The following is a 17602-nucleotide window of genomic DNA, read 5'->3' on the forward strand; positions in this document are numbered from 1 at the left end:
ATTTGAATCCTCTTAAAATTGCTGTTGATCCCAGAAGTCAGGGGGCAGAGGCAAATGATCTTTGAGAGATCAAGGCCAGCTTGATCTACATAGCAAGTCCCAAGACAACACGTGTTGCATGGTAAGATCCTGTCTCCAAAAATATATTAAATAAACAAGCAATTATTATGAATAGTCTAAATTCAGCCCCCTCTGTGCCCTACAAGACAGAGCTTGACTTTCCTGCTTTTTACTGTGCAGCTGCACCCCCTGGCTTGACTCGAGTGTCACAGTGGAAAATTCAGACTTTCCAAGGGAGAAAACCGACGGACGCCGTTTCAACCAAGTGATCAAGGTTAACGTCCCCCAGGGTTTAGTCATGCCAACAGCACGATCGCTAGCACACCTCCCAAAGAACCTGCCTGGACAGATGAGCTGAGTCAGAGGCTTACTCGGTAAAGAAGGGAGGCCACGGGAGACCTGACGCCACGTGATGGGAAACGCAGTTTGTTTCTCTGATGTTCTTCACTGGGGCCCAAAGAATATGTCACATCCCATAAACCCAAACAGCTGGACTCACTCTTTAAAAGCCTGACCAGCACTCATCAAAGCCTCCACGGTCGTAAAAACAAAAACCGAGAAACAATCCCAGATGGAAGGAGGCCAGGAGGCTTGGTTGGTCGGGGTGCGTCTCGGCACGGGACTGTGTCAGGTCCGTGAGAAAACGGGGGAGTCCGGTAGAGCTGAGTGTTTGGTCAATACTGCTGTACCAGTGCCGCTTTCCGCGTTTCAACAAATAGAGCATAAGGGAGGTGGAAGGTGGGTGAGCTGTCTGCAGGAACCTGGAGCCAGGAGCAGGTGCGAAGGGGTCTGAAGGCACCGGAGCTCCCTCCCCTCTCTCCTACATAAGAATTTTGTTCAAGGTTTATTTATTTTATGTAGATGAGTGCTCTATCTGCATGGACACCTCCATGCCAGAAGAGGGCACCAGATCATATTACAGATGGTTGTGAACCAGCTTGTGGTTGCTGGGAGTTGAACTCAGAACCTCTGTAAGCGCAGACGGTGCTCGGTGCTCGTAACCAAGGAGCCATCTCTCCAGCCACCACAGCTAGTGCTCTTAATCACTGAGCCATCTATCCAGGTTCTTGACCACATTTCTTTACAGCAGGCATCAGAACATGTTTTTAAATTATTTTTTATTTGTTTTGTGTGTTCAAGGTCAGCCTTTGCTACATTTTGATACTATATCTCACAAGCACACAAATGAAAAAGAATATCAGCCAGGTGTGAGGGGCTCCCACCTGGAACCCCAGTACTTGGAAGATGTAGGCAGAGTTCAAGGTCATTTGTAGCTATAAAGTGTGTCAGAGGCCAGTCTGGGCTATCATGTCCAAAAAAAAAAAAAAAAAAAAAAAGATTCCATCTTTTAAATGTGGTGATGGTACTATAAAAGCATGTATTTGTCAAAATTCATTAAACTGAGACAAGTGTGATGGCAGATGTCCATAGTTCCAGGGCAGGGCTCTCTAGCCACCATGTAGTTCTCTTTATCTGCAAGCCCGGCCCCTACAAGTCAGTCAGATCACAATGCAGGCCTCTTCTTCAGAGAGGCCTGCCCACCCAGGCTCTCTCACATCTCCTGCTTTGTCAGTCACAGCCTGAGGCATGGCCTATGTAACCCTTCCTTGAACCACACACACCAGATAATATGGATTGCCTGCTGAGGAGCAAGGAGTGGGGCCTCTTGCTTTTTTGTTTTGTTTTCACCACCTTTTATCTCCCCTGCCCGTGCCCTCCCTTACCCCCATATACACACTCATGGTCAAGGACAGGAGATAAGAGCAAGCTTAGAACTCTGGGCAAAGAGAGTAAGTCAGGGCCTGGGTGGTAGAGAAAGGAGGCCATGGGAGGTTTTATTTGGCTGGTTTGGGCATTTGAATCAATATCTCTTCGCCGCCCCGCCTCCAATGGCTTCAAACTCTCAGCAATTCTCCTGCCTCTGCTTCTTGATTGCTGGGATTATAGGCACTGGCCACCACATCTGGCCGCAAGTCTTAGCTGATACAACCAGCAATCAGGTAATGATATTCAACACATCCCCCGTTATTCAACGACTCCTTAGAAAACCTAAGAAAAGAACGCACCTGGCAGGATTCAGTATCCTGATGACTTTGCCAAACAGTTCATTCAAAGAAAATGCATTTTGAGTCATTTTTAATTATTTTATTATTCGAGTGTGTATGTATGATGTATGGGGAATACACGTACAGAGGTCAGAGTACAGCTTTTGGGAGTTGGCTCTCTCCTCCTCCAGTGGGTCTATGTCTTACAAAACTCAGGTTTTCAGGCTTGAAAAGCAAGTGTTCTACTCACTGGCACCATGCAAAGTCTGTTGTTGTTGTTGTTGTTGTTGTTGTTGTCGGCATTGTTCTTATTTTTCCTAATAGTCTCTGGTTGGGGCATAAATTTTCGGTTTTGAGTGCATATGTAGTTTACATAAGTTGTAATGTAAAAAATAATATGTGAGCCTAGATTTCTTAATCCTTCTGGTCACTGAAAAGCTGTGGCGCTCACAGTAAAGTGGTAGTGACAAGAAGGTGTGCCCATACCTGCGCTGACAGCGACAAATCTGCTTCCCAGGAACAGCCAAGCTGAAGAGCACGGAGGGATTTTGTAGTTGTAGAAGGGCAAGGTGGGATCCCGGGAGCCCAGCACCCTGAGGCAGAGGAACCGGCTTCTGGCCCACCCTCCCAGCAGGTTCACATCAAAGCAGACTGCTGGGATCTGTTCCAGTTTCCAAGGAGTGTGCTCCTTGGAAGCCCCTGAAGCCATCCCTGGGTGTGGCCAGCATCAGACGCTGCCCAGGACCTGACTCAGCTTTAGTAACTACCCATTTGGTGGGGGAAGCCAATTCTCAAGCACCTGTTGAGGAAGGCCCGAGTTCTGCATTGGTCTGAATTCACATAGCCTTGTAGATCCGAGTGTCATCTTTTCAGGGGACACAGAGGGCTAAAGGAAATTCCAAGTTCCCTTTCTGTAATCACGATGTCATCAAGTAGAAGGGACCTAAAAGATCACCCGCCCAAGGCAAGAACCAAAACCCAGCCCCCGTGTGAATCCTTCCAGTGATGGTAGCTCACAACCCACAGTTCTTTGAACCTCTAAATAGTTTTTAAGGTCCCTACTTACAATGACCCACATACTGATATTTTTATGGAAATGGAAGGGTTGACTTCCATCACTCCCCCATGTCAACCCTTCGGGTACTGCAAAATGTATCACCTTGAGCATTCTCTGTGTTGGACACCAGCAAGTGGCCCCTTCAAGGGCTTCCAGGGAGATGCATTATGCCTTTCTAGTTTCTTTAATAAAGTGGCCACATGTTACTATCATCCCCCCCCCCTTTTTTTTTTCTGGTTTTTCGAGACAGGGTTTTCCTGTGTGGCCCTGGCTGCCCTGGAACTCACCCTCAAAGTCAGAGATCCACCTGCCTCTGCCTTCCAATACCTCGGCTTTAAAACTTTAAAATTACACTCTTAGTTATTTTTGTGTGTGCACGTATGTGTCCATGTGCCATAGCACACACATGGAGGTTAGAGGATGACAACTTGCAGGAACCCATCTTTCCCTTCTACCATGTGGGTCTCAGGGTTTGGACTTAAATTGCCAGGCTTGGTAGCAGGTGCCTCAACCTGCTGAGCCACCTTGATGGCACCATCTTCTTCTTTCTTCCTCCTCTTCCTCCTTTTCTTCTTCCTCCTCCCCTTTCTCCTTCTTCATTTCAAAATTTCACTTTGTCTACATGGGTGTGTTGCATGAATGTGTGTGTACAACATGGATGCCTAATGCCTGCAGAGGCCAGAAGAGGGTATCAGGTTTGCTACTGGTGTTACGGACAGTTGTGAAATGACATGGGAGTTCTGGGAATGGAACCAAGGTCTCCTCCAAGAACAAGTGCTTTTAACCACTGAGTTACCTCTTCAGCACCTCCATTGGCCTAAACCAGCAGGTCATTCTTCAGAGAGGGGATTCTGAGGAGGAAGGTCTAGGGTATCAGAGATAAAGAAAAGATGGGCTTAGGAGTTCTTGCACAAACCGTTTGTTAAGAAGTACAGCATTGCTGGGCGGGGGTGGGACAGAGTACTCAGAAAGCCACTGAACAATGGGATGAACTCAGCAGAAAGCTAATCAAACAATGTTGCACAAGGGGAACACGGGGTATCTCGAGCAAGCATGTCACAATGGGACAAGCACACAGAGGCCTTGGGACTGATAACCATTGCCTGCTTAGTGTGGGAAGAATTAGGTTCTCAGAATCTGAAGCCACAGCTCCCCCAAGACCCTGGCCCCAGTCCAGACCCTGCCCAGCATGTGCCTAACTTTAGAGAAGGGACTGTGATTCTTCTCCATACATCATGGCCTCAGAGAAAGCTTTGGGTCAGTCCAACCCCAGCAATTCATCTTTTCTTCAAGGCTCTGTTCTGACAGGAATAGGACTTAGAAGTGGACTGGGCATATCATGTCTCATTCTCTGCCACACCGACCCACAAAGTCATTTCCTTACTCCTGCCTCAGACTTTCCAGGTGAGAGCTGCTATGGAACGCAGTGAGACGGATATACAGGAGCCATGAGATTCTCCAGTAGAATACCAAGGAACAAAAGTTGATGCTTTTTGTGTTTTGGTCCCGAGGATTGCCTAGACCTGGGCACATGGCAGATGTGTCCCTGCTGAGCACAGAGGGCACAGTCGCCTGGGAATGTGGAGCAGCCAAATGAAGGCTGAGACTTGAGAGACCACCAAGGGAGAAGGAGGACACAGCAGAAGCTGTGACCACTTGTTATAAACTGAATAGCCCCTCTTACACCTGAAAAAAGATGTGCCCACATCCTTATCTTAAGCTGGTCACAGCACGATTTGTTTGCAGTCTTTCCGTAGATAAGTCAAAAGAGATTATTAGGTGGCATAAACAAATCCCAAACCTGGCATGAGTGGCGTCCTTATAAAAGAGAGAAGCATAGACGCAAGCACAGACACGAGGAGAAAGCCATGTGAAAAAGACGGCAGATCCCAGCAATGCGTCCACAAGCCAATGAGTGCCCAAGACTGCCAGTGAGCCACTGGAAGCTGGGGAGAGGCCTGCCACAGACTCTTTCACACAGTCCTTGGAAGGAACCACGCCCGCCCACTTTGATTTGGGTCTCATAGCCTCCCAGGAAAGGCTGTGGCAGAGCGACACAAAGACTGAGTTCTCTTGACTCAGATGTGCTTCTGGGTGACTGGGCCGCTCTGTGTTTGACAATGTCTTGCTCCTGTCACTCATCTGCACTCAGCCCTCTGACGTGGGGGCCTTCTGAAAATATTTTGTTTACTGTTTGAATAGATGATCCTTTGATGTGTTCAAAGAAAAGGTGACAAGGCAGGGCAGATGAGCGTGTAGGAAGGTTGGAACCCTTGTGCTACTGATGGGACTGCAAAGTGACATAGCAGATAAAGAGAAGAGTAGAATCCTTGTTCAGAGTTTAAACAGACTCCACATGATCCAGCAGTTACAAACACACACACACACACACACGTGTGTGTGTGTGTGTGTTTGTGTGTCTCCCAAAAGACTCAAAAGCAGAGCCATGGATCCATGCACTAGTGTTCAAAAGAGCACTGGTGTCAATAGCCAAAAAGTGCAACAAGCCATGTCCATCAACAGATGGGGAAATAAAGTTGGGATGTAAGCATACAATGGAATAGTACTTGGCCACAGAAAGGAAATGGCTTCCTGGCATATGCTACAATATGTATGAATCTTGAGGACATTATGCTACCAGGAGCAAAAAGGACAGTTAATGGCATGGTTCCTCTTATATATGGCACCTTCTGATCAAATTCATGGAGATAGAAATTATGAAAGAGGCTGTCAATGGCTGGAATTAAGGATTAGAGAGTCATGGTTTGCTTGCTCTGCTTTTTGAGATAGGATCTTATTTTATAGAGCAGCCTGGCTCCCAAACTTGCAATCCTTCTGCCTCAGACCTCCAAAATATATGCTTGGCTTGGCTTGGTTTGTTTGTCTTTTCCTTTCTGGTGTTAGGGATCAAACCTAGGGTCTTGTGTGTCCTAAGCAAGCACTTTGCTGCTTAGCTTCAGCCCAGTCTGGGAGTGTATGTGTGATGGCCATGAAGTTTCTGTCTGGGATGATGAAATAGTGCTGAGGGCAGCGGCAATGGGCGGTGACACAAACTATGACTAAATGTCATCGAATCGAGTAAAGCAGTTAAAAGAGAGAAATTAATGTTATACATATCCTGCCAAAAGTAAATTAAATTGAAAAGCATGTCTTCTGAAGAACCATGTACAACGAAAGGAGTCCTCTTCCTGTCCCGTGGTTGCTACCACCACGGCACCCTGTCCGCCAAACCCTACAGCACCCCGCTGACACCAACTCTGGGCTCACCTTTCCCCCATGGCTGGTGCTCACACTGGTCAGTCAGTGTTCTCTTCCTGTACATCTAGCTTTTGTGTGCTTCACAGACAATCATGGCTTTTAAATTTGGCTTTTTCATTTAACATGTTCTGTGAAAAGCTTTGGAGAGCATCCGTATCTTCTTTCTTTCCTTCGACGATTGATTGATGACTGACTGATGCAGGAGACAAGGTCTCATGTAGCCCAGCCTGAACTTGGCCTTGCAGTGCTGCTGTCTCTGCTACCAGAGAGAGAGAGAGCTATGATTACAAGTGGCGTCACCCTGGGTGGTGGCATCCTCCTTGCTTACAAAAGGAAATTCCTGTACAAAGCTTACTAGGCAAGAAATGTTAAGTACACATTTGCAGATGGAAACATTTGCATTTTCAGAAGGGTAGGGTCTGGGGCTTAAGCACTGGCTGCTCTTCCAGAGGATCCAAGTTCAGTTCCCAGTACCCACATGGCAGCTTGCAACTGCCTGCAACTCCTGTTCCAATGGATCCGACACCCCCATACAGACACAGGCAGTCAAAACACCAATGTACATAAATTAAAAACAAATAAATTTTTAAAATGTTAAAAAAAAAAAAAGAAAGAAAGAAGGGTAGCGTTCTAACTTCAAAAAAGGAAGCCTGACAAGTGCGTATCTGCCCAAAGAGGGAATGAGGTAGGATTCTCCAGTGTTCTTCGTTGGAAGTATCAATATTTATGAAGGCTAAACCTGGAAAGGGGTCTTTTGCACCACATACAGTAGCCAATATCTGTAAACACAACACTTGGTAGTCTGAGGCAAGAAGATTCTCAGTTTGAGGCCATGCTGAGCTGTACAGCAAGATCCTGTCAGAGAGAGAGAGAGAGAGAGAGGAGGCCTTTTCTAAATGCTGGTGAAATAGCAGCTATCAGCTCTTCTCCCGGGGCATCCAGTGTCCTAAGCATGTTGGCACACTAATTGATTTAATCTTCGCAGCAACATCATGGTGTAGGTGCTATTAATAATTACCTCTATTTAACAGGCCACAGCTCCTGGGCACAAAGAGCTATATGTGCCTTACCTGAGATCTAGGGGATGACAGACTGAGCTTAAACCCACATAGTAAGGCTCCAGGGCCCTTGCTCTTGTTCACTCTGCCTTTCGTATTTACTTGCCTCTGAGGTACACAAACATGTATTGAAGTCCATACAAGGCCCTGGGATTCCTACAGAGAGAAATACACTGATGTCTTAGGCATAAGCCCCAGCCTCATGGAGTCCACTGCTACGGTGGGATCATGATCTGCCTTAATGCAAAGCAGAAAAGTTATCATCAGTGTTAAGGTACCAAGTGGTGAACTACCACCTGGAGGAAGTGGTATTCAAGTGTGTAGGAGACCATTACACCCGTCCATTTTTCCAACTGTCCCACTTCCCCCACCCCCATTTCACAGATCGACAAAAGGAAATGAGGCCTCCCAAGATGCATTAGAGTAATGGGGCTAGGACTGTCTTCTTGGCTCTGACTCAGAGCCGGAGCCTCACCTGTCTGGGGTTCAAACAGGAATCTAACAGATGGGCCCAGAGAGTCTTCCTTGTGCCATTGTCATCAGCCATCCCCTGTCAAGAATGCCTGGGCTCTAGCTGGCTAGGTAGGGAGCACTGTCCTTGGCAGGGCTGCCCAAGCCAATTAATAAGCCCAAAGCTTATTTGAAGATGAAATTGTCCATAAAAAGGCAGGGCTCCCACAGCTGCCAGCAGTGAGGCAGGGACAGCCTGGGGAGTGGGCTGCGCCAGTGATGGGGTAGATTCTATGCCGTGGGAATTCCCTCGCAGGAATCTTTGAGGGTGGAGGTTAAGCTCCAGGCCCCTCAAAAACCTCCTTCTCTGGCCCCAGAAGAGTCAGCTTCAAGGTGAAACTTTACAAATTTATCATCAGTTACACTCCCCAGAATGATGCTGAAGCTGCTCCCGACTGTGCCAGGCATCACTTCGCTTCTTCATTAAGTTGACTCCTTTTTGAAGTTTATGCTTCCATTGAAAACAGATTTTTTTTTCCGCATACAATATGTCCTGATTATAGTCTCCCTCCCTCTACTCCTCCCAGTTCCTCCCCACCTTTTCTCTCCACTGGATCTGCTCCCTTTTTGTCTCTCATTAAAATCTATTGTCAATTTTTTTATGAATGTAAGAACATTAAAAAGTTTGATATGGGTAAAAAAAAACTTATTCTCTCAGTGTTGGTGGAAATGCTTCAACAAAGGACTTGCTGTTAAGGCTGACAACCTGAGTTTAATCCCTGAGGGTGGAAAGGGAGAATCCCCCAAAATTGTCCTGATTTTCACATGTGCACAATGGCATGCATGCATCAAACACACACACACACGCAAATGCACATATAGACACATACATACATACATACATACATACATACATACATACATATAACAATAACAAAGGGGGCCCTGCGGAGACAGTTTAATAATTAAGAGCACTTGCTGCTTTTTTTAAGGAGGATCTGGGTTTGGTTCCCAATACCTACATGACAACTCACAGCCATCACACCAGTCCCAGGAAACCTCTTCTGTACATACATGTAGGCAAAACACTCAGCTTTCACGGAAACTTTTCACCCTGAGCACTAACGTTTGTGAAGTATGTATGATACCCTCTTGCTTTTCCTTCTCATATGTATTAAGATCATAAAAGACTTCCCCCCCCCCCCTTGGAGAATCTAAAATCTCTTGCTTTGGGAAGAGTACCTGTCACTCATGTGAGTGGAGAATGCTGGAATGCATCTTTCCTTCTTGTTCTACGTGCTTGAGCCTCAGTTTCCCCGCAGCCAGCTTTCTTGCAGCTCTTACTCATTATGCCAGGGCAAAGCTGACCCAGGCCTGAGCGACAGTGCTGCCCCTGCCTTCCCTGCACCATGGCCTCTGGCGAGTTACTTTCCACCTCTGCCTCTTCTGCACTGCCTGCGAATGCAGTCTTCTTCACCATGCTGGGGAGGGTTTTGCATCTTCTCTGTGGAGCCTGCTCTGACCCCCTGTATTATACACACTGCATGGCCTTCACCCCCGCACTTTTGCTGGTTTGTTTTGGACAGGGTTTTACTGTGTGGCTCTGGCTTGCCTTGAATTCTCCTGTATATTCCAGACTGGCCTTGAACTTGTGGCAGTCCTCTTGCCCCAGCCTCCTGAGTGCTGGGATTACAGACATTCACCACCATGTGGTGCCTTTCCAGCAACTTCTGAGTCTTGTCCTTGTCTCCACAGCGTGTAGCACTGTCTACTAAACCATATAGTCAGTTCGGTGATTGATCGCTTCCCCTGCCCTCCCCTGAACGTGAATTCTATCAGAACACAGATACTCATCACTTTTGTTCTCGACAGTGTGTTCCTTGCCTTTCCCAAGTCGCTGCTGGACCTTCCAGATCCTTCCATCTCCAAACATAATACAATTCTGTGTTTTTAACGACTGTTTAAAATTCCATTGCGTTGACTTTGTTCATTGAACTCCATTCCCTTTATCATGGATATTTAGGCCTTTCCTAATCTCTTCAAAGCAAGATGACATTGAGTGACACTTATTTCCTTGTACAGGATGTGTAAATAAATTCGCAGACAGTTTCCTACAGATTTGCTTTGCAAATATGCTGGTGTGGCTCCTGTTTTCAGGAACCCGTGTCTAAACACATCTGCTTCCCTGCAGCCCTGAGTTTTTGGATCTCTGCTTATCACACAGAGTATTGAGATGTTATCTGGCTGTCATTTTAATTTGCATTTCTATTAGTATAAATGTAGTTGAGTATCTCACTTGTTCTAACTGACTTTTGCAGCACTTTTTTCTTTCCTCCATGATTTTCCTGCACAACACACAAAGTCGCCCTTCCCCTAGGGAAACCCTTCGTCCCTTGGACCCGGTTGAGCCCTTTCTTGATCTGTGCCTCTAGACCAGTTTGTCTAAGCATGCCCAAAGCTTCCACTTTTATTTTTCAGTGCTGTGAACTGAACACAGGGCCCCCAACATTTTAGGGAAGTGCTCTACCTTTGAGCTATATTCCCAGCCAACTCAGCTCTTCTTCCGGTTCCTCTAGCTATACAGACAAAGGCGATCATTTACCTCATCCACCTGCCCACCCCATCCCATGCCTGCCCTGAGACTCTGCAGCATGCATGCCTGCCTGCCCACTCTGGAGACACAAAAATTCCCAGTGGCCTTGCATTTCTCTCTCTGTTGGGAACAGAACAGTTCATTCATCAGCAGCCCCTGAAAGGCCCCTTTGTGCCAATCCATTCCAGTAGCCTGTTCAATGTCCTCTGAAAGAGAAAGGCGTTGCAGGACGCTGGCATCCTAAGAAGCCTAGTTAAGAAGCTGCCGGCACCAAATCACATCAGTAGGCTAGTCACATGCAGAGCCAAGTTCAGCGACTCCCACCCTGTTGGCTGGGATGCTCATGTGCATTGAAGAGATGGGATTTTGTTTTTCTCCTCTAGCATTCGCAGGAAAGCTCTGTAAAACATTTTTTCCCCTTCTTGGTATGTGGCTGAGGTAGATTACTTCTTAGCTGTCAGTCAGAATCTTGACCTTACTTGCATTATGCACAGAGTCTAAGCTTTCGAGCTAGAAAATTGGGGTTTAAACATTCATTCTGCAGGTAGATGATCTCTCCTCCCAAATATGGACATGCAAATTACCTGCTGTTACGCACATGCACGTGTGATGTTGGGACCAGAATTAGAAGTGAATCACTGTCTAGGCTTCTCCTCTAAGGATAGAACACCAAAAAAAATAACTGGGCATGATGGCGCATACAGGTAATCTCAGAATTTAGGAGGTAGAAGAAAGAAGTGTGGAGTTCAAGGCTAGTCTTAGCTATATAGTGAGTTTGAGGCTAGCCTAGTGTGCTGGCTGGTTTTGAGTGTCAACTTGACACAAGTTAGAGTCATCAGAGAGGAAGGAGCCTCAGTTGAGGAAATGCCTCCATGAGATCAGGCTGTAAGGATTTTCTCAATTAGTGATAAATGGGGGAGGGCCCAGGCTATGGTGGGTGGTGTCATCCCTGGGCTGGTGGTCCTGGGTTCTATAAGAAAGTAGACTGAGCAAGCCAGGGGGAGAAAGCCAGTAAGCACCACTCCTCCATGGCCTTTGCATCAACTCCTGCCTCCTGGTTCCTGCCCTGCTTGAGTTCCTGTCCAGACTTCCTCCAATGATGGACTATGATTTGGAACTGTTAGCCAAATAAACCCTTTCCTCCCCAACTTGCTTTTTGGTCCTGGTGTTTTGTTGCAGCCATAGAAACCTTAACCAGGACACCTAAGCTATACGAAACCCTGGCTACCACCCCCCAAAAAACTAAAGTAAACCCCAAACAAAACCAAGAAGGTAACCACTGAGCTGTGGAGAACTGCAATCAAACCCAAGTATTTCTTTCTCACTTTAATCTCAGAAATTTTTTATTATCTTAGGCAAAAACAGAGCTCTTCTCTTAACCCCAAAGGTTCTGTGACTTTTAATCCCATCTCATTCCAAGGGACAAGTCCTCCACATAGCCTTGGGCTCTATGTTCTGGCCAATGTCAGTGTCCCTAGATCTGTGAATTCTTAGCCGCCCTGTTTTTCTGTGTAGCTCTTGGACCTGAAAAAGACCTCCATGTGGAATATGTTTCCCATAATCCTCCTCAGCTAACCAGTTCAGCAGTCAGATTTCAGCTGAAGGATCCCTCACATGGAAGGGCAAAATACATGAGTAAGAACCACCCCATCTGTAACACAGTCTATAGGGGGCTGGAGAGATGGCTCTGTGGTTAAGAGCACTGGTCCTCTTTCAGAGGACCTGGGTTCAGTTCCCAGCACCCTTGTGGTGCCTCACAAGCATCCATAACTCCAAATTAAAACAAAAACCAGCGGTTATTTAAAAATACATATATTTTTTAACAATGCCAGATAGTCTGTTCTCTGTGAGTTTGAGGCCAGCCTGGTCTACAGCATGAGTTCCAAGACAGTCAGGGCTACACAACACAGAGAGACCCTGTCTCAGATAGATAGATAGATAGATAGATAGATAGATAGATAGATAGATAGATAGATAGATAGACACGCTTCATAAAAGATCCCTGTTAATTTTGTTGCTGAGATGTAAGCTCTATGAGGCTCTGTTTCAAGAGCTGGCTGGAAGTATTTCAAAGATAACTGACACAGAAGGGGCTCACTGAGTATCTAGGGCAAGAAGGAGCCCAGACTGGTGGGTACAGTATTGACATGTTCCCTGGGACCCCATAACATAGGGCTGTTTTAAGTCCCCTGGGTCAGGCAACTGAGATGGAGTTGGGCAGAGGCATATAGATGGTGGAACTATGCCCTTAGAAATCTGCCTTCTGAGCATCTCTGTGTGCTTAGGTCTTTGCCTTGGACACTTTCTTTTCTTCCTTCTTTCTCTCGTTCCTTCCTTCCTTTCTTCCTTTATTTCTTGATTCTTCTCTAATACACCCTGACCATAGTTCCTCCTCCCTCCTTTCTTCCAAGCCCCCTCCACTTCCCCTTTCCCCTAGATCCACTGCTTCTCCATTTCCCTCCAGAAAGGAGCAGGCCTCCAAGAGACATTGACCAAACACACACAAAAAAAAAGGAGACAGTAAGACAAGGTAAATGCCCTCATATTGAGGATGGACAAGGCAACCCAATAGTGAAAAAAAGAGTCCCAGGAGCAGCCAGGTGGTGGTGATGCATGCCTTTAATGCCAGCACTCAGGAGGCAGAGGCAGGCAGATCTCTTGAGTTCTGAGTTCGAGACTAGCCTGCTCTACAGATTAAGTTCCAGGACAGCTAAGGCTCCAGCAGAGAAACCCCTGCTTGAAAAAAAGAGAGAAACAAAAATAAAAGAGTCCCAGGAGCAGGAAAAGGAGTCAGAGATACACCCATTATTCTCCCGCTGAGGCAGGCAGATCGTTGACTTTGAGGCCATCTGGGTCTACAGAGCGAGTTCCAGGACAGCTAAGGATATATATATATAAATCCTGTCTCAAAAACCAAAACCAAAAAAACACAAAAATCTTCTTACTGGGTAGTAATAACACATGCCGTTGATCCCAGCACTCAGGAGGCAGGGCAGGCAAATCTCTGTGTTTGAAGCCAGTCTGGTCTACATCATGAGTTCTAAGACAGCCAGGGAAACCCTGTCTCAAGAAAAAAAAAAAAAAAAGAGTCCCACAAAACCACCAAGCTAACAGCCATAACATACACAGAGGACCTGGTGCGGACCTATGCAGGCCCCATACTTGCTTCCTCAATCTCTGTGAGTCCATACGAGTCCTGCTTAGTTGATTCAGGGGGCCATGCTCTCCTGCTGTCCTCCATCCCCTCTGACTCCTATAATTTTTCCTCCCCCTCTTCCTCGGGGTTCCGGCTTGGAGAGTCTCAGAGTAATTTTCAACCCTAATTACTCTCCACACTGTATCCCCAAGCTATGCTTGGCTCCAAAACTTCCTGCCACAGAACAGGAAGCACCCCACAGTTAAAGTATGACTGGGTACCCTGAGAAAATCAGCCAAAAAAGGCCCTTCATTCCTCCAAAATCACTGCTCAGAGCAAAGGCTACAAGCTGAGAATCCTCGGGCTATGGTCTACACCTTTGGGGAAGCCTCCCCATCTGCTGTGGGGTTTGCCCAACGCAGGGGCTAGGAGAGGCAATAGCCAGGCTGCCAAACAGGTGAGGATGGGGGCGGGGAGCATTGTTCCTAGCTGTGTTGTTTTTGGAGGGGGGACGTTTTTTGAGACAGGATCATTAACTGAGCCTGGTACTCACAGACTGGCTAGAGTGGCTGGCTAGCAAGTCTCTAGGATCCTCTCTCTCTGCCTCCCAGCACTGGAATTACAAACACACACCATGCCTGATTTTTTTTTTAATGAGTGCTGAGGATTCGAATTCAAGTCCTCATGCTTCTGCAGCTAGATCTTTACCTAGTGGTCTTCTTCCAAGCCCCCTCCCCCCAACACAAGACTTTTCCAGAGGAAGCAAAGTTCAAAGGTCGAGTCCATTGTTTGAGTTAGGGTTCCCTTCATGTAGAGTTATCATCCGTGTCACATGTCAAAGTTTGTGAGTCTTCATGACTATGATCATCTCTCTGCCCTCTGTTTCCCCGCTTGGGACACTGTAGGTGAGAACCAGCTGTTTTAACTGTCTCTTAAGTTTGGAGGCCAGAACCTGCTCCTCGTTGGCAAACGTTGGTGGAATGAAGGCATGGGTACCTATCCCACAGCATGTGCTAGGCACCCTGCTTTCTGGAAAGTTGACACCAGTTCCCTTCTGTCAGAAATCCTGGGGTGAAAATGGAGCAGGTGACTACGTTTGCATTCAAACGTGGAACACGTATCAGACAACTGTGGATGGCCACAGAGATCAAAGGGTGGTGAAGGACAGCGCCGTGAAATGGGGCCTTCTCCAGGGGGAGAAATGGAGGCCTGCTTGACCTAAGTCTGTAAAACTCCAAAGCAGATGGGGGCGGGGCACTTAACCTCAACCAAAAGAAGTCTTCCTTGAACCTCTGAAGACTTCAAAGCAGAGGCGCATCCTTCCTCTAACCTACTTTATCCAAAAGTATCTTATGGCTCAATATATCCCTAAAGATAAGGTAGGCTACAATTGAAGACGGCGTTACAAAAGCTTGGACGTTCTAGGTGACAGATCTGAAGCTGGTGATGAACCTGGCTCTGTGATCAGTATTTGTTCGGGGATAGACCTTCATCTGATACTCTTGTATTTCCAAGTTATACCTGGCTCATGCTGCAAGGCTCCTCTTTCAGACTTGGGGGTCAGCACTGAAGTGTGGGTGAAGCAGTGTCAGAAGTCAACGTTCAACTTCGGCTTTTCCCACTGTAGGGTGGAGGGGGTACATCCTGGGGAGAGGGATGAGGTGCCAAGAACAGGTATTGGCAGGCATGTGTGAGGCACTGGATCTCATCTCCTGTGCCACAAAAATAAAACACTCACAATAAACAACGCTGAGAGGGACTGATAAGATAATTGTCTCCCAAACCTGGCTGCACATCAGACCCCTGAGGGGTTTTTAAATTCTAAGAAAGGGGCTGGAGAGTTGACGCATATCTGTTATTCCAGCACTTAGGGGGCTGAGGCAGGAGGATTGAGGTCAGTCTGCATTACATAGCAAGACCCTGTCTCACTAAATAAATATATAAATAAATAAATAAATTAGTGCTTCAAAGTTGGAATTTCCTCATCACATATAAAACCCAGGTGCCACATTGCTCTGTAAAATTAGCAGAGCTGGCAGCATGGACCCTTAGAGTCCATCCTCAGTGGGAGCTTAATTAGCTATGCTCCCTACACCCCTGACCAGCCTGCCTTCTGTCTTTAATCTTTTTTTTTTTCAAGTTGGAAATTGAACCACCATACTCCTGCAGGGCTACACTTCCGGTTCTGCTCTGCCTCTTCTTCAATATTAATAACCTCGCCTGAGGACACTCTGGTTTGACAGCCCCATTGAGAGTGTCCCCAGAAACCCAGCAGCTCAGGAGACTGTTCTAAGGTGACTTCAGAAGTGGGACAGGGGTCGTCTGTTTCTGGCTGAGCTGAGAAGCAAAGGGTTCTCAGTTGCCCAAGCTCCCTCCATCCTACCCTGCGGACAGCTAGGAGTTGTCTTGTAACTCCAGCATTGGGCCGAGGACTTCAAAGTTGAAGAAGATCCAAACTGAACTGTCACTAACCCCCCCACACTCCACAGCCAACCCCATCCCCTTCGGGTTCTACCTGTTTTCTTCTGCCAAGCAGAACCTTTTGCTCAGTTCCATTAAAATTAACAAGCGTTGCAGGCAGGCATCAAAGGCAGGGCCATGTCTTTCATTATCTAGGCAGGCCTAGGCTAGGATGGCAGCCCTCTCCCCCTCCTCTCTCCCAACTACTCTGGCAGGCAGGGCTGGGCTGTCGGGGCCAGAACCGGAACATTGCCATCCTCTTCTGTTTGATAGCTGCACTAAGGAAAATTCCAAGGCCAGCAGAGCACCCTCTTGGCAAATTTCTTCAAAGTGCCCTGCAAAAACTGGCTAATTATCCTTAAGAGACACCCTTAGAGAGCTGTATGATTAACTGGAGTTTATTAGCAGGGAAGCTGAGGTCAAGGGGCTTGCCTGTGGAATGGGGGTGGGGAGAGAGAGACAGAGAGAGAGAGAGAGAGAGAGAGAGAGAGAGAGAGAGAGAGAAATCAAGTCAGTGGCAATATAAACCTGTGTGTCCTGGGTGCTCACCCAGATCTGGATCTGGCTGTCCTGATCACCTTGCCCAGTTCTCATGCTGTGATTCTGAGGCCAGTAATCTTGCCAGTGCTGAGAGGGGCCACAAGCTATGTGGTCAGCCCTTTCCACGGCAGGAAGTGGATGCAGACGTTAATTAATGCCAATCTCCTTTGTAACTGTCAGGCTGTCTCCCGGTCTTTTAGTTTTTGTTTTTGCTTTTGTTTTCCTTCCTAACAACAGTTGAAGATCTGCTAAATCAACAAATAACTGGGTAAATCAACAAATAACCAGTACAGAAAGGTCCAAGTCACCAGTGATAGCCATAAGAGGCTGTGGCTTGAGCCTTGTCCTCTCTGCTGGCCAGTTCTGAAGCAGAAGCCTGCAGATCCCAGATTTCAGAGCTGGCACTTGTACTCTGGCAATCTGGTGAGAACGCTGCCAGGTCTGCAGGACCTGAGCTGCACACCCCACTCTCCAGGTCCTCAGTGGAGAAAAGCAGGCAAGAAGTGCCTTCAGTGTCCCATGAATAAAGGTTTCCTCAGAAGTGGCTCTGGTCACCTCACCATAAACAGAAGCAAGCTTGCTGAGGGGAAGACGTTGGCTAAGGGATCACGCTGCTGGATAGTAAAGGGCCTCCTCCAGACAGTTGTGTCTCCTGTTGTTGATGGGAAACTGAGGCAGGGAAAGGAAGCTGAGTGAGGGGAAGAGGGAGGGGGGAAAAGAGTGAGACTGTGAGGCAGGGTTCATTTCACCATGGAACACACAGCTGGTTCTGTGACGCTGGCCAATGGTGCCTCAGTCCCCAATTACACCATAAAACCCTCTTCTTTGTACTCTGGGTGGGGCACGTGGCATTGTGGGGGGTCCCCTCCCTGTAGCTGCTTTACCTCAGTAGGTGATTCTGTAAATGGCCCACACTGTAGATGCCAAGAAGTTTCAAGCTGGTGG

The sequence above is a fragment of the Psammomys obesus genome, unplaced genomic scaffold (genome assembly GCF_907164565.1).
Source record: "Psammomys obesus unplaced genomic scaffold, mPsaObe1.curated_primary_1811, whole genome shotgun sequence".
In the NCBI taxonomy this organism is placed as follows: domain Eukaryota; kingdom Metazoa; phylum Chordata; class Mammalia; order Rodentia; family Muridae; genus Psammomys; species Psammomys obesus.